We start from the raw sequence: 26277 nt of genomic DNA on the forward strand, positions 1-26277 counted from the left end.
AAAGAGCGCAATTATCAAAAAAATAAAATTATTAACTGCAGGATTACAGGATTATATATATAATATATATATATATATATATATATATATATATATATATATATATATTTATATATATATATATATTATATATATATATATATATATATATATATATATATATATATATATATATATATATATATATATATATATATATATATATATACATATGTATATAAATATATATAAAAATATATATATGCATAAATATATATATATATACATTATTATTTCACCACCTCAGGAGATTATCTCCTGGGACATGAAATTTTAAAAATTATGTAAAATATTTAATTTTTGTTTGAAATTTTTTTAATGTCACAGTACTTTGCGGTAAAGTGAAAAGTTGCACCCAAGGCCTGTGTATTAAGGGAAGTGGGCTGCGTTTGTGTGTGTGTATGTGTGGAGGGGAGGGGTGACCCCCTCCTCCATCTATCGATGATTTTTTTGTTTATATAGTCAGCAAATTTGACCCTTTTTGATTAATCAGTCGGAAGTTTTTTTCTTTTAGTTAAATTATAGGGGAAGTGCCATTTAAACTTTTTTTTAAAAGTTATAATGGCACTACCCCCCTTCCCCACGTGACACCTACTCGCTACGGCCCTGATTGCACCTATGTATGGTTAATTATTGTGCAAAATTTCACGCTACATGGACAATATGGTCTGTTCTGGCAAGAAGTCTAAAATTACCTAAAAATCAATATATACACTGTTTTCTCGTGATCATAAAAATACATTTTCATTGATACTTTTAGATGCAAATAGTTAATTATATTTTATAATTATATTCAACTATAGTCACAGAGAATTGACTTTATCATTTTTGCAAATGCGAAGGAAACTTACAAACACCGCCTTAATAAGCCAAAGATTTGGGATATCGCTTCAAGCCACACAAGCCATAGCTTCTAGCGTTCTGCACGACATAGGCCTAATCACTGAACCTGATACATCTTTAGTGATTGATAAGAACAAAATATTTAGAGGAAGGTATCAAACCATGCAAAAGCTTAATGGTCAAAGTTCGGGCATTGATAATTATCATTTAACAGGTCTTTACTTCAACGGCCAACGTGACAAAACATTGTGAACAAAAATAGTAGGTAGTAAATACTACTAAATAGTAAATACTACTAAATAGTAAATACTACTAAAAATGATTGTAAAGAAAAACACTATTTCTCGGTGAAAGAACCAGGATCTAGCTACGTTGGTCATCTTAGACCAAATTAAGGTTCAAATCTGGTCATTGTTGAAATTTAAATCTATATTACAGCAGAAGTGCCCGGAGGTTTAATCCATACTCTTATATATAATATATATATATATATATATATATATATATATATATATATACATATATATATATATATATATATATATATATATATATATATATATATATATATATATATATATATATATACATATATATGTTTCATTCCTGATGAACCTACTGATGGAGAAACAAGCCGTCGTTAAAAAAACAAGTGTTTTTACTAATTTATGTATGCATGTATATATATATATATATATATATATATATATATATATATATATATATATATATATATATATGTATATGTATATAAATATAAATATATAAGGGTGGTGGAATAGTGTGGGGTTAGGGGGTTTCAGTCTCATCACGTTTTATCTTATTTAAAATCACGTCTTTAAGCCGCTATAGGGCAATTAACGTTTTGTATTTAAAATAATAACGTAACGTGTTAGCTTCGAACTACGTTTTACAAACTTCTAGGGAGCAACTAGTCTTTTTTGAAATAATAATTGTATATATATATACATTAGCACATTTTCACCTAACTTACAATACCTAATCCTGCGAATAGTATTTCATTACAAGTGCAAAAAGTCATGACGGAACCATCACATAAAAAACAACAGACACTGATTTCTTTCTTTATAATAACAAGCTTTTTTTTAAATACAACTGTAACAATGGAAGTAATTATTCAAAAAAGAAATGATGGTAAAAATGTTTTTTCTTCTTGTTCCTGCTGAGAGTGGAATTGCGAAAAACAAAAGAATTCTGCCGATATTGAAGCAACCAAAAATATATGATAAAAAGAAGGCAATCTTAACTTTTACAAGTAAACAATGATGTTTACGACTAAAAGTTTCATGCGTTAGTAATCATTAGGTAAAAAATACATTATGTTATTTTGTTAAAATTTTTTTTACTCTTATTACAAAATAAGTTCATTTCTGTAATATGTAGTTCATCTCTTCATCATCTCTTCAAACAAATATTTATATATATATATATATATATATATATATATATATATATATATATATTGGAACTAAAAGGTAAAATTTATTGATCATTTTATACTAAATTGGTCCATCCTTAAAACAGCGCCTGCATATAACAATATTTCCAAAAAATGCTTACTATGCAACATGAAATAATTACACATGCAAACCAAGAATGCTTAGTAAACAAAAAATCGGAATTAATTTCTAAATGTAAGCACGAAAGTAAGTTTCTCCCAAAAAGCTATAATAATAAATGAGCTCAAATAAAATTTACATTAAACCCTGCTTTAAAAATTAAAAAAAAAAAAAAAAGCATAAGTAACCATTTCTAAAGAATTCTTTTTATAATAATGTCAGCAAATTCCACAAATGTGTAAAAATTTACAATAGTTAAGACATTTGCGACTTCCTGTAATTTAATTTTTGTTATAAATTGAAGTTTTATTAATTTGATCATTCATTTCTGATGAGTCTTTCTCGCTAAGACTTGATATTTTTATATATTATATCTTCTATTGAACATCGACCTCTATTGAACAAAGGTTGTTATCAAACTCCTCCAGCAAAATAATTTTCAAAAACTCTGCTCCTATTTACAAAGAAGCTCTTAAGTGTCTTATATTATTGCTATGTCTTATGGACATAGCAACAATATCCAATATCGTCCTATTTTAAATTTACTCAAAACTAATCGTGATACTAATAGACGCAAACGAAACATCATATGGTTTAATCCCCTCTTTAGTAAAATCGTTGTCACCAAAATAGGAAACCTTTTCTTGAACTTCATCAACTTACATTTTCCAGCGCACCACAAGTTTCACAAGGTTTTTTACAGAAACACTGTCAAAATAAGTTACACCTGCATGCCTAACATCAATACTATTATTAAGTTACACAACCAACAAACTTAACGCAATAAAAATACCTATAATGTTAGAAGCTGCAACAGTATAAATAGAGCTACATGTACTTTAGAAAATCAATGCCTAACTAAAAATATTGTTTATTAGGCTACTCTTACACTACCTAACGTCAATCATGGAAATCTTATATTGGTATAAGCGAAAACTTCTTAAAAATCAGGTTCACAAACTACATAAAATTTGTTAACTTAGTCAAGTAGAAAAAGGACACTGAACTTTTTTAAGGAAACTTGGAAACTTAAAGAAGCAGGCATTAAACCGATAACCAAGTGGAGTGTAATTTAATGTCAACCCTATAACACATACTCAAAAAGATGTCATCTTTGCATAGATGATAAATATTTTATTTTGACATACAATCAAGAGCTCATTTTAAATAAAAATAATGAAATGGTATTGGCATGTAGGCACAGAAAAAAGTTTTTGCAATCGAATTTGGCATTTTGCAAGCGAAATTCCCGTTTGGCGTGAAAACTGACGTTTGATCTCGTTGCAACTCAAATTTGTATTTGTATAACGTATTAAAAATATAATATGTTAAATATAATATATTGTATTTTTTATACGTTTGATGTAGAAAACATCTAACGTATTAAATCTCTTGATTTAATACGTTAGATGTTTTCTACATCAAACGTATTAAATCAAGAGATTTTATCTAGTTCAAATCTTCTTTACAATAAACATTGATATTTCTAATTTATGGTGTAACTGCTTTATTTAAATTAAAGAGTCAAAGTATTTATGAACATTTTTTAAATTTTTTAACATTAGTCTATGTTTGTTACCTTTTACTGCAACTTTTTATACAAAAGAATTTAGTTTAATAAATTAATCAGAAGGCAGGTGAATGAGATCTTACATTGTTTTAAAGGTTTTTTTCAAGTTTGTTGTCGTGGCTGCATTGAGAAGCAGAAAAAAATATGTATTTAATTAACAGTGTACGGATGTATCAAATACATCCGTACACTGTTAATCGTGTAATTCAACGTTTTTCTCAAACAAAATCGATCAAACGCAAATCTGGTGGTGGAAAAAAGGAGGATTTTAAAATATAAAACTAGTTAGAAAACTGGTTAATAGTTTTAAGATTAATCCAAGCCTATGAAAACGCGCAAAAATTTTTGGATTTTCTCATAGTTTTGTTGTAAAAGTTTGAAATAAACATGGTTTTCATTCTTTCAAAGCACGAAAAGTGCCCAAACGATCTGAAACTCAACAAATAGTACAAAAACCGCTGCAGGAAATTGTATAATAATTTTGTTTCTAAATACTTCTGTATTATTGAAGACGATGAAACTTATATCAAGTACGATCAGTAGCGAATTCCTGGTGCTGTCTATTATATTGCAAAATATGGAGGAAAAGCAGATAAAAAATTTAAATACACAAAACAAGATAAGTTTGCTAAAAAAGCCTTGATTTGGCAAGCTACTTGCAGTTGAGGCAAAAAATCAGCAGCTTGCATTTCTCAATTCACACTTTCTGGTCAAATTTATGTTAAAGAGTATTTACAAAAACGCCTTTTACCTCTCATTAAATTACACGATAACAGACCTGCGTTCTAGCCTGATTTAGCTTCAAGTCGTTATTGTAAACTAGCTATGGTATGGTATAAATATTACAATGTGAAATTTATGCCTAAATTAGAAAATCCAAACTCCAAACTCCCAGAATTGAGAGTTATTGTAAAGCACTGAGCTATTATTAACAGAAAAAAGAAAAAAACTCAAATTGGTTTATATTTAGAAGATTAGTTGAAGAATGTCATTTTAGGCTTATTTATTCAATAAGTGATAAAATACAATTAAAAGCGCAACGGATTTAAAAGTTACTAATTATGTCGCAAATCGAATGCACATTCCCAACATAACTGAAGCTTTAGTAATATTTTTAGGTATTGCATGTATCAGAAAGATCGTTTTTATCATAAAAAAAAAATTAAAAAACTTTGAAAAATCAAAGTTTTTCAATTTCAAACTAAATTGTTGTTTTATTTAGTAAGGTTTGTAACAAAAGTTACACAGCGCGTTTTCTAAATACAAACATTAAATGTTATTGTTACAAACTTGTCGTATTTTGTAACTTACAAAACACGACATTCTTTTTTGAATAGTTCTACGCTAGTTGTTCAGGATTGCTACTGAGCTCATACTTTGTTGGTTCAAAATTAATGACAAACAGCACAATATTTAAAATATCTCTCACAATCGGGTTCTTTCCATTCCCATTATCTTTTAAGAACATCCTAGCAAGCCAAAGTAAATTCCATTTGTTCAAACTCTTATTTGTCTATGAATACTCTCTTAGTATAATAGGGTAAGTTTTTTTTATCGACCCGCATTTTTTTCCGATATCGAATGTTGGAGATACTGTTTCTCTAATAACTTTTTCTTTGGGATTGAAACTAATACTTATTTCAAATCTTTACAGGAAACATTTCCTTTTAAAGTATGCAATTGAGGGTTTTACTTTATTTTACGCATTCAAGACATTATAACACTTAGAAATAATAAGCTTCACTTTAAAGTTGCATAAAATTTTTTTAATTAAATACTCAAAGTCAAACTTGAAAATGATTTTACCCAGAAAATAAAACTTTTTTTGACGTAAAAATATCTTTTAAGTACAAATAAGACGGGCGTAGGAACAATTTATCTTCTACCCGTGAAAGAATAGGTCCCCCCAAGCTGTGCAACTGATTTAAAATATTAGATTTACAATAACTACATGACTTATGCATAACAAATATTTTGTTTTAAATAAAATATTTTTTACGCATAAGTTATTGTTTTTAATTATCTTGTGTTTTAATTATCTCGAGACATCAGATATCTGATGTCTCGAGATAATCAGCATGCTCTTTAAAGACCTTTGAAAAATTGCAAAAACTTTACTTTTGTAGAGAAAATAATGAAGTATGTTGCTATAAGTCACCTGCATATAGATTAAATACTTGGTGATACTTTGAGGTCTTATTTTCTCCCATTTCTAGCTATGGAATCAATGATTCACTACTACCTATCTTCTCCTACATGATTTTGTAGCAAATTTTTTTGACAATTTTATTTGATAATTTAAAGCAACTTCAAAAATTGTTTTGTAAAAATTATGTACCTAACATACAATAAATGTTTTGTGGCTTAGCGACTTCTTTAACTGAAAAAAAACATAACTTCAATCTTTATTTTAGTGAGAAGCAAAAAAAGAACTCTATAGCAACGTGCATAATTAAACATAAATCAAAGCATTCAGCAAGTTATTTTTATTAGTAGTTTACAGGCTATGAGACTTTAGATATTGGTTTTATGTATATGTGTATACTTTAAAAAGACATTTGTCAGTTAGCGTATGTACGAGTTCAGTAAATATGCCACGTATTGTAAACACACTTAGTAATGGGTTTTGGTTATTTTCACTATTATAAATAATTTAGTTTAGTATATTGCATAATTGGAATTTTCTTTTTGGGTCAGCAACAAGCCGTAAAAGAATAAAATATCTTTTAAAACAAGTGAAAATTCGGTTTGATTATTGTTTTTTTTATTTTTAAATTTTATTTTTTTACCAGTAACATAAAATTAACGTCTATCCTTAAAAAGATTTCTACCTTAACTCTTTTTAAAAGTTTTAACATCTTATCACATTAAACACGTCATCTTATCACATTAAACACATTTTCTTACTTTTTAACACGTTATCTTACTCTTATCAAGTTCAATAAGAAACAAGCAAAATTTAAAACGAATTTTTAAATCCCAATGCTTTTATATGTTATCAGAACACAAACTTTGCAATTTTTCTGATATTACTATTTTGTTTTATTAAAATTCGACTGTATGCTTGTGTAAAAAAACAAAAAAAATTCAGGAAGAGGCGGTTCTCGAATCTTAGACATTCCATTTATGAAGTCAACGTCTTATCCAACGCACGTATAAGTAGGTAAACGCACGTATAAGTAGGAAAACAATTCATATACTAAAATATATAAAAATTCTTCTTCTTTCCATACAAAAAAAAACTTATTTAAAATTAACTCAATTAATTGAGTTATTGCAAAACTAATTATTGAATATTGTATTGTCATCAAGCAAGAGTATGTATGCAAAATTTGAAGAAAATCTTTCATCAGGAAGTGATTCAAAAATTGATTGCAAGATTCACAAGGCTCACAGGCAAACAGACAGAGGCGACGAGTTAATAAAAGGATTGGGAAAAAATTTGATTGATGAATTCTGTATAGAAGACTAAAAATTTAATTTACAAATTAAACATCAAAATAAACTACTCATTTTTGCAGACATGATTGTTTTTAAATAAAAGCTTATGACCAAAGTTGTGAGTAAATTTTCTTTTAAATTCATTACATACCATAACTGCACTCAATAGCGTATTACAATCAAGCATAAACCTAAAACTAAATATCAAAACAAAAAAAAAAAAGTTAAAAACAAAAAAAAGTTAGCATCGAAAAAAATCTTTTAAATATTTAAGATTAAAAAAAGTTTGCTAGCTTTAGTTTTATCAAACATTCAAATTTTAATTGACAAAAAAAAAAGAAACAAATGGTAATTTAATTTAATTTTTCAATGATACATAATGTAAACAAAAAAGCTTCAACTTTCTATCATTTTTAATTTTTATTGTAGTCAAATTAAAAATCCATGTACACATAATCTTAATGATTTTAAATTTTAAATTATGCGATTGATATCTGAAATTTAAAGGAATAGAGAACAATTTTCAAGGAAATTATTAAAGTAAAGGTACCATAATGATCTTTGTATTTTATTTGCAAAAACTTCATTATGACCATTCTTATGTTATATTTAGTGGGTGTTTAATGAAATATACATCAGTATGATAAATATTTACAAATATGGTTTATAACATAGCATTTTAAAACTATGGTAACAATTAATAAGTTTATATGATAATACCTTTTTTAATTTTATAACTCAAGATTTTAGGTAATATTTTTTTCTTAATTTTGTGTGAGCCACTCTGTATATATTTAAACTTCCAAAATATAACTTATACTTATAACCTGTTTTCAGCTTAACAAAAAGGTGTATATCTAGAAAACTTGCTATTGTGGGGAAAATGTGGGAATAAGCCCCGTTATAAAAAAAGAATAAGAAACAATGGTACTTCTTAAACAAAAATTATAATTGGTTTATTAAGAACAATTTTTAAGATATAATAATTAAAAAAATAAAGAAATAGTTTTTTTAATAAAAAAGTATTTTTTTACTTCAATTGTAAATGGTACGCAGCAATAGATGGTTTAAAAAATGGTTTAAAAAAAGATTGATATTGAAATATGAATACTGGTAGCAGTAAATTAAGAAAGATAAACTTAATGTGTTTTATTTAAGTTAGTAAAAAAAATTTTAATAAGTTAATTAAAATTTAAAGTGTGTTATTGAAGCGTCTTCAAAGTTTAAAATAATAAGATTGAAATATCTACTATGACTGAAATCTACTATGACTGATATCTACTATGACTACTCTGCCTGTTGAATTTAATTGTGTTGAATCGAATTGAATTTAATTGAATTTGAATAAAATTGAATTGAATTTAATTGAATTGAATTTAATAACTGATATCTACTATGACTACTCTGCCTGTTGAATCTACTATGACTGAAATATACTATGACTGATATCTACTATGACTACTCTGCCTGTTGAATTTAAAATACTAATAATTTTCAGTGAACTTAAGGACGTATAAAAGGATGAACGTTTAACGCATTGTTATAGATCAAAGGCACGTCAAATACTAAAATTCTTTACCGATTATAATTATTAGCGTCTTTTTTAAAAATAATTTTACAGAACAAACTGACTTTTAACCGACACTTTTGCTTTGCTAACTTCTTTCCGTAAGAAGTTTAAACTTCTCATTTTTGACGATCAAAACTTTTTTGTCTCACTACTTTCGTATTTTTTTTACAAGAGTAAAGTTTTAGAATAATCATATAATAAAATAACTTTTTTTATACCGTTATACAGAATTTATACATAGGTAATTGAATACATAGAATAATTTTTAACAAAATAGTAAAATATATTAATCACAATTCTTTTACATAATAAAGTTTTTTTTATTTAAATGGATGGATGAGACAGTTCTCATTTTGATGTATAATCAAATAAACTTCCACGTGAAACAACTGTTTTCTATTGTTTTGCTATTGCTATTTGTAACAATCCCAAAACAATGGAATATAAATTTTAAACGTCTTTCTATAAATACATCCTTTGTAGGAGCATGGCCTACTGTTATTAAACGGCCTGATTTGTTGTATTTTCCGTAAAAAATTAAGAGGCCAATTTTTTTACGGCTAACTTTTAAATTTCAAATTATGTATGAAAGGTTTTATTAACAACAACAACAATAACAATATATTTACCAGTGAATATTATACAAAGGTGTTGAAAAATATTGAATTATAATTTGTAACAATTACTATATAAATATTTGCTTGCATGCATTGGTTTATGCTTTTATAGTCATTTAATATGTAATGTATTTGAACTGATTAATATGTGAATTTATTTTGACTGATTGCCTGTTTCATTATATTCCATTAGAGAGTGGAATAATGAAATAGACACACAGACAATCTATTATTATTACTGTATATAGTCGAACTGCTTTTCTATGCAATGTTATTTAAGTGGAGATAATTCCAATAATAAATGTAAGTGAACTTTATATTTAAAAAAACTGTGTTACATTTTTTTGATTTGTTTTAGTAATAAAATGGTTAATGAATATGTTGTTACAAACTGTAAAACTGGTTATTCTAATGGTCCAAAAAAGTTAACATTTCTTTTTCCTGAAGAATTTAATTTGCGAGAACAATGGATATACTTTGTTAATAGAAAAGATTTGGTTCCATCAAAATATTCAGCTGTTTGTGTAAATCATTTTGATGTCAAATTTATTAATTATGGAAAAAGATCAACACTTTGAAAATCTTCAAACTCATCTTTTCCTAAATATCTTAAAGCTGCTGTAAAAGGAGATAAAAAAACCCACATTTTATAGAGAAATTGCAATTTGGATTGAAATTTGGTCAATATGTGAATATTTTACTTTACCCAAATAAACTTCTCATGCTCTTATCACAACATTACGTGCAACTGCATCTCTTATTTATGATTTGTTTGAAGAAAGCTATACATTTGTTCTTACTTCCAGGTTACAAGTGATCCTTTGGAGCTACGCTTTAGTAAGTATAGACAAATGAGCGGTGGTCGATTTCTTTTAGAAGTTTGCAACAGTGAAAAGATTTTGGCAGTAAGAAGTCCTCTAAAGGAAGATATTAATTTCTGGGATAAAAATTTTTATCAAACATTTGAATACTCTACTTTAGAAAACATTATGCAAGATAATGTCAGCTTTCTGAAGATAGCATAGAAGTTGCTGTTACTATAGCAGGCTACTTAGCTAAAAAATTGAAAAAAAGATTTAAATGTCTATCTTGTGGTTAAAAAATGGTTTCCACAGACCAAGATGTTCTTAATAACGAATATCTGAAAATATTATCCTGAGGTGGACTTACATGTCCAAGTCAATCCTTGTCTGATTTTATTTGTCATCTTTTTAGTATTCAAGATATTATTTCTTCTATTCTAATCAAACATTGCAGTTATTCTTTATCAATTAAAAGTTTTGCAGAACAAATTTTTAAGATTTATTATAGCAGTGTTGATTTTACATGCAAGAACCACCTAGAATGGGGAATTAAATATAGATCTCGAGTTGTCATTAATATTTTTTATAATAATTTACAAAAAGAAACTACAAATTCTGTAAGAAAAGATCAGGTAAAAGAGTTTAAAAAAAGAAAAAGAACTGATAGCTAGTGCTATTAAAAGATTTTTTCTCAAATTCTTAATACATATAAAATTACAAACCTCTGTTTTTATTTCCTCGTAAGAGTTGTAAGTAGTCTTTGCAATATATAAGTTTGTTTTATAAGGATTTTGATACATAGCTGTTTGAAAGCCTATTTTAGTGCTTCATATGTTATTGGAGTATACTGAAACAGGGAATCAGTTAGCAAAAAATATTGTATAGCATAATGTAATTATATGATGATTATCTCAAGTATTCCTCGACTATTTTAATAAAATAAACATTTGCCGTAAAAAAACTGGCCTCTTAATTTTTTACGGAAAATGCAACAAATCAGGCCGTATAATAACAGTAGGCCATGGTAGGAGTGAGCAAAATTGTATATCCGGTCCGATTTGTTAAAACCGAATATGTTTTCCGGATTAAAACTATACCAAGTACGGTTTAAATTCATTAAATTCCTGAAAAATCAGTATCTAATCTTGATAATAACATTTACTCGGAAGCAGAACTAAGTAAAAGTAATTAGGTGTTACGAGTGAAGTGGGCCACAAAAAATGATGAATTTGTTTTCTAATGTAGTGATTTGCTAAAATCGTGAGATAAGCTAAAATTTACAAAAAGAAATATTTAAAAAAATTCTGCATCCATTTATGATCCACTAGGATTTGTTTCACCTTTAACAGCCAGACTCAAAATTATTTTTTAAATTTTGTGCAGAGACAAAACTGAGTGGGATAGAGTAGTGAGGGTAGAGATTAAATGGAAAGAATTAACACATCTAATTGAATTTAGTTCACTAAGAGTTAAGTGTTCCCGATATCCTGCTTAAGGAGCGGAAACCGGATTTAGCCGAATCCGAAGCTAATTGTACAAGCCACAAGTTCTTCTGCTTTTATAAACATATTAACGGGCTTTAAAATTCATAACCTCATGTTATATAACAGTTAACCATTTAACTCACAAAACTGCAGCAATAACACCTAAATATCTAACCACCTGCAGGGGCGGATCTAGGGGATATTAATTTTTCCATCATCATTTTGATCATTTGTGTTTATCTTGTTTAGTTTGTTCCTATGATAAGAAATTGATTTGAAGACATTTTATGAATATGTGAATTTACCGGTGGACAAATGTTACTTTAGTTACGATAAGAAAACTATTTTACTAATGACTTTAATAAATGCTTTTGTTGCAAATAACACGCTATTAGTAAATAATTATTGAAAGTTGTTCAAAGTATTTTAAACATTTATTAACTATATTTTAGTAAATTAAATTTTAGTAGTTATTAATGTTTTAAATAAATAGTAATTAAATGTTTAAATAAATTGTAATTATATGTTTAAATACTTAAAACAATTTTTAATCAATATTTACATTAGATAATATATTTACATATATAGATACATATATTAAATCGCGCAATATTTGTAAAATTAACAACGTAGTTTTAAGTCTAGTATTCGAATAACTATTTGAATAAAAAACTTAAGCATTTACTATTATTTTAATTTTAAAATTTTGATATAAATATTAGCAAATCTGTTCATTTAACTTTTACCAATGGTTTATAATTTTAAATTAAAGATTTTTAAAAAAGAGATAATTACGTTAAACATAGTTTTAAAAATGTTACTTTTTTTTATTAAAAACATATAATATTATAAAAAACATGTTTTTAAAAAATATTTTTTTATTCATTAAGTATATTTAAAAAAATTACTTTAATAAATAAGTTACATTTACTATGGGTCACTTTAAACAGATCTTAATAAAACTTTTGTTAAGTTATTTTAAAGTTATTAGTATCATTTTAAAAGTCAAAAAGAATATGGAAAAGAAACAAAACTTTCTGAAAAAGTTTACGTTTCGTTTTTTCGTTTTCATCGCATAAACTAAAATAGCAAGCTGAAATTAAAAGTTCGTTCATTCAAAAATTAAATTTGCGTGATAGTGATTAAGACTGAAATTTTTTACTTAAGTTCATTTATTATCAAAAGCAGTTTACTCTTAATTGCCAAAAACAAAAGTTAACTTAACTCTGAATGGATATCACAGGTCTACAAAAAATTTATTGTATTAAATTTGACACTTGTTCTTGCATAATTTTGATACGCTGAATTCAAATCTGGCACCAGATTTTTATGGAAAGTTACAGATTTTTTGCAGAAAAATTTTTTTTATTTTGCAAAACATTAGAAATAATTCTAAAATACAGATTTGAAACTCATTTGGAAGTGCTAGGATATATTTTTTACAACAAAAGTTGTTTACCAACCTAAAACAAAAGCAGATATCAGATGAATATAAATGTGAACTATTTAAAATAAACATTTTATAAATATCGTCCTATAAATAAAGTCCTAGCAAAATTATTAACTTTTTTTGATTAATAACAAAATCATGTTTTACTTTAGTTTTAAAAAAGATTGCAGATTATATTGTTTATTTAAAATTATTTAATCAGGAATAAACTTTTGCTTGTTGCTCTTTCTTTTATAAACTTTTCCTGAGTCTTCTCGCTTGATGCCCCAACAGTAGTCTGCCATCATATGTATGCCCCATCGTCCTTGGTAACGATCTTCTAATGTCTTAAAACCTTGATGGAATCGCTCTCCTTGCTCTTCACTCACATCTCCAAGATTTTCAGGAAACTGGTCAAGATGACTATTTATATAATGAGGCTTAATACTCATTTTGCATCCAAGATCACAAAAGGTTTCCAACATTTCATCAACTAAATCTGCTTAGTTTTTTGCTTTTTTATTTTCAATAAAGTTTTTACAACAACCATAAACAACAACCAATCCGTTTTCTTTTTGATATTCATTGTTTTAATGAATTCTTTATCTTTCATAAGATAGCGAATTTGTGGCCCATTAAAAACTCCTGGTTTTTTTTTCTCTATTGAAAAACCTGGTAATGATGTAACTATATACTGAAAGCAATTACTATCAGTTTTCATTGCTTTAACAAACTGTTTCATTAATCCAAGTTAAAGATGGAGTGGTGGAAAAACTATTTTATTTCGACTAACAATAGGTTCATTTAAACCTTTTGCAAGACTCTCACAGCATGCCCGCTGTGAGAGTCTTGTGAATGGGCCATTCTTTTTGTATCCAGTGTTGATTTCTTGCTCGACTATCCCACACACAGAGATGATATGGAAACTTTGTAAAACCCTTCTGCTGACCAAGTAAAAAGTTAACCATTTTTAGATCTACACAAATAATCCAGTTATGTTTGTGATATTTAATCAAGTTAAGCACCATTTTAATGTCACCGTAAGTTTCTCGCAAATGAACAGAATGACCAATTGGTACAGAACCAAAAATATTTCCATTGTGCAAAATGACGCATTTGAGGCTTCGCTTTGAGCTATCGATAAAAAGTCTCCATTATGTTGGATTATATACAGAAATACCTAACTGTAATAGGAGACCTGAAGTATCATGACAGTAAACAAATAAATTGACTTCTGAAAAAAAGTTCATCTCTTGTTCTAAAGTAAGAAACTTTTGCAAAACTATTAAGTAGGTTTTTTTCCTTTAAACGTTATGCTTATACTTCTGCTGCTTGCTTAAAAAGTCCTAAATCTTCGTCTTCTGACAAAAATAAACCTTTAAAAATTGGAAATGGAATCTCTTTAGAATGTTGAATTGGTCTAATAGCAGAAGGAATGTTGGGATAAGCTGTTTTTTGCCTCTTTATTTTGCCAATACCAGTAGTATTAACAAGACAAAAATAGCAGTCGTCAATGTGGTTTAGTGGTTCCCTCCAAACCATGGGGACTCTAAAAGATAAATTCTTTCTTTTTCCTTTTGTCCAATCTCGAAAACTTTCTTTACAAATATGGCACACAGTATGTGGAGCCCACATTTTGTCTTGATTGCTAAGTTTAATATCAAAATATAATTTATATGCTAGTTTTACAAAATTGTAATGTTTTGTCTTTGTCAAACAAGTGTATAACAACCACAGATATAACAAAATGAGTTAGGATTATGCTTGCACTTATGTCGATTTGAAAAAGCCATCATAATGTTTATTTGATCTAATAAAACGATGAAGTGGTTACTTTTTTTTGAATAAAAATATCTATGAAGAACATAATTTTAAAAAAATAAATAAATTGGTTATCGCAAAAAACTAGAGCTTGCCAACAAAAACCTTATTTTTGGATTCAGCGTTTAAAAATACATAAAAATTAGTTTAAATATCTCAAGCAACAAAAAAAAAAGTTTTTTTTTGTAGACCTGATATTTTAAAGCAAATTTTTTATACATTCTATTCTTATAAAAGTTTGCAACGAGTTTTTAAAATTGGGTTTCGTAACAACTTTCAACTTTTTAAAACTAATGTTCAGTTAGTAACCGAAGGACAGTTGCGTCATTATGTGAAAAAGCAACTTCTTTTTAATTCATTTTATTGACCTGAAGAATAAATAAGGTATCTAAAATGAATTAAAAATTATTTATAGACTACTGCATTTAAAACTGAATTTGTTTTTTTCTATTTTTAATAAAAAGGCAAAAAAATAAATATTTGGGCGCTTTTTTTTAGGCGCCCATACCGCTCCAGCGGTACTAAAACAGGTCAGGGTTCGTTCCTGCCTGTTTTAGTACCGCTACATTACAACTTACAAAAAATAGCTTCGTAATAATCTCAAAGAATTTGTAAACAAAGATCTTCTTTCTTTAAGAAAATTTGAAATGGAAGCTCTTATTCATATGCAAAAAGAAAATGAGACTATATTGTTTTAAAGTAGGAGTTTAAAGTTTTTTTATGTTTTATTTTGTTTATAATTAGTTTATAATATTTTGTTATATTTAGTTTATATATGTTATGACTTTACAGGTCAATGGAAAATGGTAACTTTTTTTACAACTCTGCTGCTTTATTGATAAATTCATCAGATAAAACACATAAAATTCTTCGACTATTAACTTTTGTTGAGTTGTTTGAGAAAGCAACTTTTTATTCAAGATTCCCAATAATCTTAAACCAAGAGGAATCTAAAAGTTCACTCTCTAGTGTTTTCATGGCATGTATTTCATTCTAGTCTTCTCATTCTTTTACTGAGTTAAATGATATAAATATTTCTGATCTTATAAAAAAAGAAGCCTATAAAAATTGCAGAAACAATAAGTTTGCTTTTTTTCTTTACTTAATTGCATTATCTACAGTGTTAAATAAACAAATTCTGAGTATTTTATGGTGTAACACAGATTGTCACTCTATTTCCAAGGATAAAGAAATATGGTCACCAAATCATTTTGTCCCTATGGTGAATAGAGAAGTTTTATGCATAAAGAAATTTGTCAAAAGTGATTTAAAAAGAGGATCGTGTTCATGATAATGCTGGGGCAATGTCTGGTAAGTTAAAAGGTATTTCATCTAGAATTAAATTTATCAATTCAAAGGCAATTTTTGTTCACTGTGCATGCCATAAACTTAACTAAGTTGTTAGTAAATAGTGCAATGTTCAGAGTGTTAGAAATGTTCTTGATCAAATCAAAGATATATCATATTTTTTTAACTTATCACCTAAACGTGCCAGCTGTCTCTATAAATTCATTTTTCCTGGTTAAGCAAAAGTAATTGATACATGTCGAACTACATAGGTTCAGAAACTTAGAGGTCTGGATGCTTTTTTTGGTAACCAAATATTCGTTTTTCATTCAATGAAAGAAATGGCATACAGTGAAGGTAAGAGGTATAATATTGATACTTCTTCAAAAGCTTTATGTTTTTTGAATCTTATCACACATTTTTCTTTTATTGTAAGTTTAGTTTAAACAAAACAAATAATGAACTATTTCTATGCCATTACTGTTGTTCTCCAAACTGAAGCATTTGATATATCACAACAGTGTAATGAAACAAATTGTTTAAAAAATCAAATTTTAGATTTAAAAAAATATATATGTCTATCATAACAAGTGGTACTTAATTGCTCTTGATCTAGCTAAGTCTCTTGATGTTTCAGAAGTTAAACCAAGGCTCTGTGACAGACAAATTTAGAGATAATTATCCCTCTGACACAGTTTCAGATTTTTTTAAATATTCCATCACATCTCCTCTTCTAGATCATTTAATTAAAGAATTAGAAGATGAATTATTTAGATTTAATTTAATTAGAAAATTTAATAAAGGTGAGATGGTTGTTTACAAAGGTTTATCTGGCATTCCTGCAACTGTTGTAAAAAAAAAAATTTTAAAAAACGTTTTTGCAAGTTAGATTTTATGGAATTTTTGCATTTTTATATGTCCGATGTGCCTCATCCTACAACTCTATTTTGCGTAAATGCAAATGGTGAATTAGCATCATCATTTACATTGTACAAGTATGCTCGAATGCCAAATACTAATGCTGCTGCTGCACCACCAGGTTGGGGACTCGGTAAAAGTGACAGCGGCTGGATGACCGCCGAATGCTTTTATGAGTACTTCACAAATGTGTTAGTACCATATTTGAAATCTATTAATACACAATTACCAATATATATATTCATGGATGGACATCGCTCGCATCTGTCTAAAGAGCTCAGCATGTATTGCTCTTCGGAAAGAATTCATTTGATTTCGTTGTTTCCTAATGCTACACACATCTTACAACCATTAAATGTGTCAGTTTTCGGACCAATAAAAAAAAAAGGCAGAACATTTGTCGGCAATTTAAATTAGATAAAGATTTTAATGAAATTTGCAAAGAAAATGTACCAATGTTGTTGAATAATTTTGTTATGGATCGACAGGAATATTCCCATTTAATGCGAACAATGTTGATTATAAAAAAGTAATTCAACGTGTTAAATTGAATTCCACAATTGATAATAATGAAACGAATCTTTCAAGCCATAATAACGTGGAAAACTTATTTGGAAACAACGTTGCACCTGAAGTATTGCTACAGTTTGAAAAACTGGAAATAAAAAATGGGGAGGTAAAACTGACTTCAGAGAATTATTTAATTTTTAGAAAAAACTTAAATTTAACGATAGCTCCAAACAAACCATATATTTAATAGAAGCCAACAATAATGTATTGAACAATGAAATCGATAAAGAATCGTATTTAAATATTAGCAGTACGCAAAATGAAATCGTATCTAGTAATGTTAGCGAATTTGGAAAAAGCGTAATAATTTATGAACCCGGTGAAAGTAAATCAGTAGCATATCCACCAGGTTCAAATAATAAAGATGTAAATCCATTACACGACTTTCTTTTAAGACCAAAACAACCAATCACGAAAAAAAGGCTGAAACAAGTTGAACGATTACCGAGCGTTGTAACTTTATCCAAATGGTTAGAGATTTAAATAACTAGAGAAAATGCAAAGGAAGAAGAAGATATCAAAAAATTGAACGTAAAAATAAAGCTGCTGAAAAAAAAGAATTGAAAGAAAAAGGAAAACAAGAAAAATCTAAAAGAAAACAAGCTGTAACAAAAGAAATAAAAATAAAAGACAAAAAAAAAAAAAAAACATTTAAAAAAAAAATTTAAAAAGAAAAAAAGTTTAAATTCAGAATAAAGCTTTGGTGGATAATTTTATAACCAATGTCTTCTTTGTTTTGTAATCATATTAAATTTATGTATTTGTTTCTTGATTTAAATATATAAAAGTAAAATTAAAATATACGACTTTTTTTCATAAACGGTAGGTGCAGAATCGATTACGGTAGGTGGTGCTTTATCACAGTATAACATGAAAAAAATAACTTTACTCAAATTCGAATTATATAATTTAGTTAATAATTGAGTATAAAATATTAATTCGAAAACCCTAAATAAAAATCTGTTATCGTTTTGGAGTTAAGAAGTTTTGAAGTTAAAAGTTTTCTTAAAGTCGCGGTAGGTGGTGCCGTGACCCTATCTTAAATCAAATTAGTTATCGTTATTTACGGGGACAATTCTACGCTCATATCAAAATGTAGTTTAACTACCATTTATATAGAAAGTATGACGCATGACTTTAATTTGAAATTTAAAACAACTTAGTAACACAAAAAAACATTATTAATCAAAATTAAAAATTTTTAAACATATGGCAACCCAATGATTATTTGGTTTTTGTTTGAATTAATTTATTCATTTTATCGAAATAACTCACTTGAGCGTGGAATTGCCCCTTTATAGAATATTATTTATTTATAAATTATTGTATATAATAATATTTCAAATATATAATAATAAATCAAAATCAAGAGTCTTATTATTTGTGAGATAAGTTATGCAATGGAGTATTTTTTTATGAATATAGAATTATAGATAAGACCGTGTTTAGGTATACATTAAACCGTGCTACTATTTGCATTATTTAAACGAAAAAGTGAGAGTTGCACGTTTCTTATTTTTAATCAAGTAGATATTTAAATAATTCAGTTCACGAGTAAACTTCAAGTATGGATTTTTGATCAGAAAACAAAGAAACAGACAAATCTGAAAATGAAAGTTAAATTTATAAATCCAGTTTTGAAACTAATTCTTAGAAAAATAAAAAAAACTTGTTTGAAACAATTTTACATTTCTGCTTTGATGCACATTTTGTATAATTATGTATGGGAAAAACTTATAAGTAAATTAAAAAAATAGTAATTAAAAAATAATAATACTAGGGGCCGATCTAGGATGTAGTAAGTGAAGCACGTGCTACAGTCAACTCGGTTTCCATTTATAATTTTTTTTACACGCATTTCTTTATTTATACATTTTATTATATTTTTACATAAGTTTAATACAATTTACATAAATTTGACACAATTTATACAAGACAAGGGTTTTAGTTTAGCTGCTGTGCTCTTCAGTTGTATCTAATCTAAGTTGACTAATGTTACAGGATTATTGGAATCAAAAAGAAAAATGATGAAAAATGTTTGGAATTTGTAAAAATTCCAAACATTTTCCAGCGTATCTACCTAAGTGTGACTGGAAGTTATATATATAAAAAGGAAAATCATGTGTAGCAACTGTAGCAAAAATCAGTTTGTCATATTTTGAAACAACTTATAGCTTACCCCCGAATATTTTAGATACATTATATCTATTTAGCTGCAATCTTTTTACAAACAAGTAGGTCTTACGTTAGTACTAAAAGTCATCAAACAAGAACCTGTTGCAAGAGTAAAAAAGACAGAATTTCTGTTTTTTAAATATCCGTTCTTGGTTTATATATGTAAAAACTGAAAACTTTTTGGGTAATTGCAACTTAAAAGTTTAGATAATAAAGCTTGCCTATGTAACGCTACTCAAATGAAGTGTATCACTTTTAAAAAAAGTTTCTCTTATATTGCTTATATCAGCTTCTAGTTTACCGTTTTATACTAAAACGTCATCAGTTTTCTTTTTGGGTATTCAAATAAAATCAATAAAAAGTACGGTCAATTATTCGGTATGGTAAGAGTATATTTAAAAAAACTATGTCTCTCTCATGTTCAAATATATTTTGCATGTTCAAGAACAAGAGCATTTAATAGTTTGTTTTTCATTAACACTCAACATTCAATTAGAATCATAAAATACTTAAATATATGCATACACTTGTACAACTTATTTTTGCAATCAATCAATTGTTTTATGCACAACTTATTTTTGAAATCAGATCTAAAAGCTTTACTTTAATTTTTCAAACTCTAGCCTAAATAAAAAAAAGAATTGTGTTACATTTTTCACCTTACCAAATATGGTAAGTTGAAAGGTTTAGACTAGAGTTTGAAAAAATAAAAATGAAGTTTTTAGATCTAATTTCAAAAGTTCATATTGGCAGTCTTTCATGTTAAAAACAAGCTTCTAGTAGAATAACTTTTTGATATCGTTATAAATCTTTTTACTACTTTTATATATATTTTTTTGTTTATGTTATGTTGTGTTATGATTATGTTATTTGTTGAAAATGTTGCATTTAAAGTCTAACATTGCCATCCTCGAGTAAGTCCAACATCGAGCAACAAAAACAATATCATCTATAAAAACACCTGTCCTATGAAAATCGACTTCAATAGCTTTGTCTAAGCAGACCTTATCATGCAAATTAAGATCACTCGTCAACTAGAACTTGTCAGTTCTTTTGTCCTGCAAAATCTTTCAATTAGTAAAGCCAAGCACATTTTGAGAGGGCGTAACCAAAAACTAGAACGCCAGTGAATATAGAATTGTGATGAATGACATAACCTTTTTTCAAATAGAGTTGTTGTCCCATGGAATACGCTTTCCCAAGCAGCAGTGAACCGTCAATCAATGCTTTCAAAAACAGCACAACAAAGTACCTTTTAGAGACACAACTGCTGCATTGTTTGTAGCGTCGGTATTTTTTTTTCGTCAGCATAGAAGGGCCTGGTGTAGAACTTTTTGAACAAACTATAAATAAAATTATCGTATTTGTTTTTTTGTTTTTTTGATCACTGAAAGAAAAAAAAAGACTTTAAAAAATTCGTTTTTTTATTTTTCCTTATTTAATGTAATTTATTTTTCTTATTTCTTCAGTCCTTAGCCCATTATTATGTTTTAGCTTGCCTACTGTTAAAATATGGTTTGAATTTAGTAATATTTCATGATTTGAACTTTAATTCCTCATGTGCCAAAAGTTTAAGAGAAGAAATATAAAATTTGGTGCTAATTTTAAAAAATTATTATAAAAAAAATTATTTAAAGTTAAGGCTATTTTTATTTTAGACTCTGCGAGAGAAAACTTTTAATCTTTTTTGTTTTCTCTAATAGTTAAATTTAGCGTTGTCTAATTATTGAAGAACCCTTAGGTATTTTCCATAAATTATAAAACGCTAAATTTTAGAAGATCAAAAAGTTTTCCTTCCCAGAGTCTTAAACTCGATTAAAATCAAAATAGCTGTTTAAGCTTAATGAAAATTGCCGCACTAATGAGTGCGCAAACTATAACTTTTGCCACAATCAAAATTAACCCCGAATCCGCCCCTAAAGAGTAAAAACAAAAATTTTTAGTAATAATAAAAAGTAGCAGTAAAAAAAGCGAACAAAAATATTTATAAAAAAATATAAGTCATTGATATGTCACTTAAATATAAATATTATCAAAAAAGGGACACTAAAAAATTTATTTGTATTATATTACATTTTGTTTAGTTATATATATATATATATATATAACTAAACAAATATTTATATATATATATATATATATATATATATATATATATATATATATATATATATATATATATATATATATATATATATATATATATATATATATATATATATATACAGCGGTGGCCAAAAATCAAAGACCACTCTTTTTTTTTTCAAAATTTATTTTTAACCTTAGTATAATTTTATTTTGGAAAAAAGTATCAAAAAAAGAAAAACATTTTTGGAAAGAATTTTTATTTTATTTTATGTTCATTATAAAAGAATTTATAATTTCTTTATAAAATAATGTTAAAAAACTGACTTTTAAAAAATATAAATGGGAAAAAAAATTGGACAAAATTTTAAAGCCAGTTTCAAAAATATTTCAAAAAGCAATAAAAAAATAATTTAGAAAAGTGTTGTTCCTCCATTTGTTTTCAAGCACTCTTGTACTCGTTCTGTCATTGAATTCATTAAAGTTTTAATTACTTCATCAGGTAAATTTTTCAAATGATGAGAGATAGAAGATTTCAAATCTTCCAAATTGTAAAGTTGTTATTTACCAAGCTTTTGATCAAGCCACGACCATAAATTCTCTATTGGATTCAAGTCTGGACTATTGGCTAGCCATGGAAGCACTTGAATTTTATTAGAATTGAACCAATCGCTAACAACATGCGCTTTATGACACGGCGCATTATCTTGCTGGAAAATAAATCCATCTTGCAACTGCCATAAATCAATGCTAGGAATAAGCGAGTTTTCCAAATTTTCGATGTTCCTTTCTTTGTTGAGTCTACCATCGAATAAATGAAAAACGCCAACTCTACAGGCACTCATACAGGCCCAAATGCCTATTGAACCACTGCCTTGTTTTGTTCGTTTCAAAATGCATGATTCATCGAACCGTTCACTTGGAAGTCTACGCAACATTACGCAACCTTTTCTGTTGTCTACCTCAACGTTCATTTTATCACTAAAGACCACACAGCTCCACTGATCTGTTGACCAATTTTTATGTAGTTTGCACCACTCTTTCCTGGCAAATTTTTGTTTTTTATCTAAGCGTGGTTTTTTTGCTACAGCACGCCATAAATAATTTAAATTGTGGAGGACCCTTCGCACAGTTCTAGGGCTTGCTTCCAGACCATTTGACAGTGTCCATTTTGTAGACAAGTCTGTAGATGATGCTTGTCTGTTTTCTTTCATTAGTCTCACTATAGAGCGAACATCACGGTCATTTGAAATTTTATTGCGTCCAGTCCTATGACGATCATTAAATGACCGGGTCTCTTTGTATCGTTGAATTATGTTAATAATGCAAGAGTGAGACCTTCCGAGCTTTTGTGCTATTTGTCTGATGTTATAGCCTTCTTCTTTTAATACAAGTCCCGCGTATCTGTCTTTTTCTTCGATCTTTGCACGCATTTTTGCAATATTTTTATATCCTTATTGCAATTCAAAAAATAAATGTTTATTTGATATCGAAACTCAGGTTTCGACATTTTATTTTATGGCCAACGTAATAAGCAATTAAGACAGTTAAAAAAAATGATGGATTATTATTTTTGATAAGTGCAAATTAAAGATTTGAGAGTGGTCGTTAAATTTTGTCCAATTTATTTAAAGAAGATTTATAAGTACTCATCAGTTTTTTAATAAGTTAAACGCTATTTAATTAGAATTAGATTAAAAAAATTATACCATTTTAATCCGTATGTTTTAATTAACAAGATATTAGAAAAAAAGATTTAACATGTGAATTAGAATCTTTTTAATTTTAATTTAAAGATTAAAAAACCAACTAAAAAATGAGTGGTCTTTAATTTTTGGCCACCGCTGTAAATATATATATATATATATATATATATATATATATATATATATATATATATATATATATATATATATATATATATATATATATATATATATATATATATATATATATATATATATATATATATATATATATATATATATAAACTAATTTAAAACATCAGATAATACAAATTCATGAGTTAGAGAAATTAGGCCCAATTGGATTGTCTTTTATGGTTGCTTTGGCTGAATCTTTTTTACAATACCACGAGGAAAAGGCAATAAAAATGGCAGTGACAATTATTCCTTCAATTGATATTAAATTCTTGCATAGATATGTAGATGATAGCCACGCTAGGTTTTCTAACTTAAAGCAAGTGGAACAGTTCCAAACAATCCTTAACAGAAAATATCTTTCTTTAAAATATACTATTGAAGTCGAAAACAAAAATAAGATACTTAACTTTTTGGATATGACTTTTATTAATAATACACAAGGAAAAAATGAGTTCAAGATTTTCAGGAAAAATGCTATAACCAATATCCAAATCAAACCTCATTCTAATCACGATCCCAAAATTTTAAAAGCATTATTCAACGGATACATACACAGATCATACTCAATATGCAGCGAAAACCATCTAAAAGATGAAATTTTTTTTTTAATTCAAGTGTTTACTGAAAATGGGTTCGATGAAAAAATGCTTAAAGATATTTCTTTTCGGGTTCGAAAAAAACGTTCAGCAAATGAAAATGAAATTCATTCAAACTCTAATAATCTTCCTACAATCTCTTTACTATGGATACCAATAAAATCTCCCAGACTTAAAGTTGAGGATGAAAAGTTTGTAAGAAAAGTATGTAAAGCCTTGGAGATACAAAAGCATCAATGTTCTCTAATGTACGGTGGTATGAATTTGGACAATGGACAATATGTTAAAACAAATTTTGGACTTCAATATTTTCATACTCAAGTAAAAGAAGCCATTAAAAAGATGACGTTAAAATTTAAAATTTTGTTGTTGCTATTTACCGGTCACAATTTTTGTAATTATATTATATGCTGATTATGCCGGTGCCTAAAATCCGGCAAATTATTTAGTATTGAAACAATTCGTATTATGTGATGTTTTAAATTTATATATATATATATATATATATATATATATATATATATATATATATATATATATATATATATATATATATATATATATATTTGTGTGTGTGTATATATATATAAATAAAAGTTTAGCGCAAAAACAGTGGTACGCCATCGCTGTCCATAAAAAACTTTTATTACTTTTTAAACACAAAAAAATCTTTTCGTAGTTGCCGCGCTAAATAGAAATTTCAAATATCTAATATATCATAAGGGTTTTAATTATATCAGTGAGTAACCAATTTTATCACAATATGTCATAATAACCCTAGTGCTGCCCCAAGCCAAACCTTTAGTCAATGTAGTATCATTCTATCATGTTTTTCCTAGTATATATGTATATATATATATATATATATATATATATATATATATATATATATATATATATATATATATATACATATATATATATACATATATATATTTATATATATATATATATATATATGTATATACATATATATATATATATATATATATATATATATATATATATATATATATATATATATATATATATATATATATATATATATATATATATATATATATATATATATATATATATATATGTATATACATATATATGTATATATATATATATATAAATCATTTTTTAATTTGAACAGTCATTAATTTTCCTTAAAACAGGCACACACCTATATATTATATAAACATCTATAAATATATACAGATATATAAATATAGCATCCATAAATATGTACACAAACCTCTTAAGAACTACTAAAGTGATATTAAATATAAACCAAATACTACAGCTGAACATGAAAAAATTGTTTAATAATACTTAGTTAATAAGTTAATAAAAGGCAAGAGAAGTTACCTTAAATTTTAAAATCCACTTGTTTAAATTAATAGCAATTTTAGTTATAATATAATTTTATGATATAGCATATAATTTATGATATAACAGCATATAATTTTATGATATAACCAAAAACTATTATAGCACATTAAACTTACAAATCTGCCTAAAAACTCACTTAAAAGCCAATTTAAATTAAAACATTTTTAAAAACAATCCAATTTATAT

At 26.8% G+C, this 26277-nt stretch overlaps 1 protein-coding gene across 4 annotated transcripts in view; it reads right to left on the reverse strand.

Moving 5' to 3' along the window:
• Positions 1 to 26277, reverse strand: part of LOC105845233 (mucin-2) — a 135210-nt gene extending 108933 nt beyond the window's left edge. The window contains exon 1 of one of the 4 annotated variants that reach the window (XM_065801521.1): positions 26208 to 26277. The gene's annotated coding sequence lies outside the window, so the exon portion shown is untranslated. Of the gene's footprint in view, positions 1 to 26067 lie in introns of all 4 variants that reach the window. The other 3 variants (XM_065801520.1, XM_065801522.1, XM_065801523.1) reach the window with 3 other exon arrangements.

The sequence above is a fragment of the Hydra vulgaris genome, chromosome 07, assembly GCF_038396675.1.
Source record: "Hydra vulgaris chromosome 07, alternate assembly HydraT2T_AEP".
NCBI classification, from domain to species: Eukaryota; Metazoa; Cnidaria; class Hydrozoa; order Anthoathecata; family Hydridae; genus Hydra; species Hydra vulgaris.